Source organism: Danio rerio, chromosome 7 (assembly GCF_052040795.2).
Source record: "Danio rerio strain M-AB ecotype USA chromosome 7, GRCz13ab, whole genome shotgun sequence".
Lineage (NCBI taxonomy): Eukaryota > Metazoa > Chordata > Actinopteri > Cypriniformes > Danionidae > Danio > Danio rerio.
The window spans coordinates 79,910,001-79,911,957 of record NC_141027.1 but is presented as its reverse complement, the minus strand read 5'-3'; the positions used below and the strand labels follow the sequence as shown (position 1 = coordinate 79,911,957).

General features: G+C 33.8%; 1 protein-coding gene across 5 annotated transcripts in view; it reads right to left on the bottom strand.

Annotated features, from left to right (window-relative positions):
• si:cabz01083442.1 overlaps nucleotides 1-1,957 on the bottom strand; it is a 157,646-nt gene continuing 155,689 nt past the window's right edge. For 2 of the 5 annotated variants that reach the window (XR_015496533.1, XR_015496534.1), the window contains exons 50-53: nucleotides 1,423-1,957; nucleotides 1,205-1,322; nucleotides 957-1,139; nucleotides 1-852 (exon numbers count right to left, since the gene is read on the bottom strand). The exon at nucleotides 1,423-1,957 is cut by the window's right edge and continues 206 nt beyond it. The gene's annotated coding sequence lies outside the window, so the exon portion shown is untranslated. The other 3 variants (XM_087262274.1, XM_087262273.1, XR_015496535.1) reach the window with 2 other exon arrangements.

Sequence of the window (1,957 nt, the reverse complement as noted above, 5' to 3'; positions counted from 1 at the left end):
TGAATGAATGAATGATAATTTTATTTCTTTGGATAAAAATAATGCATAAAACAGGCCTGAGATTGATTTTTCTCCTCTCTCTCTTGGATCTTTTACATTGAATCTGTGAATCATGACTGATGTGAAATAAATAAATAACTGTAGTAACTAAATAAAACAGACCGACTGAATATTAATTCACAATAAAGCTAAAAATGATCAGTGATGTTGAACAATAAACACTAAAATCACAGTATTTTGTTACACAATGCTATAAAAAATCTCCTAACATGTGGTAATAATATTACTAATAAGACAATTGCATGATCATTTTATTTCTGTGGATAAAAATAATGCATAACACAACCCTGAGATTGATTTCTGTGCCTCTCTGTTGGATGGTGGAGGTTTTACATTGAAACTGTGAATCGAGACTGCAGTATGACGATGTGAAATGAATAAATAACTGCTGTGAGGAAGCAAATAAAGGAGAGAAATAAAGCTGAAATTTATCAGTGATCTTGAAAAATAAACCCCAAATCCCAGTACTTTACATTGTTACACAATGCTTTTAAAAATATATCATCTCTCAGAAATCTGGTAATGATCAACAGACAATTAATTATTATTAAGTATTTCATGATCATTAGAGCATACAAATAATGTTTCAAACATTCCTGAGTTTTATTCTCTCTTGGTTCTTGAAGGTTTTGCACTCTTTAACTCACGACTACACTGCAACGAATGTCTTGTGTCTAGTCCAAATATCTACAAATTCTCAAATCAAGAAGCATCTTCAAGACGAGCACAAAATTATGTATTGTTTTCAGAAATTACCATAGCAACTGTAGAATCACCACAACAGATCGATTACTATAGTTGTTGTGTTACCATAGCAACTGTAGAATCACCACAACAGATCAATTACTATAGTTGTATTACCCTAGCAACTAGAATCACCACAACAGATCAATTACTATAGTTGTGTTACCATAGCAACTGTAGAATCACCACAACAGATTGGTTACTATAGTTGCTGCGTTACCATAGCAACTGGTTACCAAAGCAACTGTAGAATCAACACAACAGATCAATCACTATAGTTGTTGTGTTACCATAGCAACTGTAGAATCAACACAACAGATCAGTTACTATAATTGCTGCGTTACCATGGTAACTGGTTACCATAGCAACTGTAGAATCACCAGAACAGATCAATTACTACTTGTTTTGTTACCATAGCAATTGTAGAATCAACACAATAGATCGGTTACTATAGATGCTGCGTTACCATGGCAACTGGTTACCATAGCAACTGTAGAATCACTACAACAGATCAATTACTATAGTTGTTTTGTTATCATAGCAACTGTAGAATCGGTTACTATATATAGTTGTTGTGTTACTATAGCAACTGTAGAATCAACACAACTGATCAATTACTATAGTTGCTGTGTTACCATAGCAACTGTAGAATCAACACAACAGATTGGTTATTATAGTTGCTGCGTTACCATGGCAACTGGTTACCATAGCAACTGTAGAATCACTACAACAGATCAATTACTATAGTTGTTTTGTTATCATAGCAACTGTAGAATCGGTTACTATATATAGTTGTTGTGTTACCATAGCAACTGTAGAATCAACACAACAGACCAATTACTATAGTTGCTGTGTTACCATAGCAACTGTAGAATCAACACAACAGATTGGTTATTATAGTTGCTGCGTTACCATAGCAACTGGTTACCATAGCAACTGTAGAATCACCACAACAGATTTATTCAAGCACTTCACATTAGCATTGTTCAAAAACACTACAGTATTTACTATAAATGGCTCGAGTATTTTGTCATTTGCGTACAGAAACCTGTATTTTGACGCGTATATTCACTGCAGTTGTGTGTTTTTGACTTCCAGGACGATGTCGTCTTCTTGATTTAAGACACATTAGATATTTGGACTAGAAACAAGG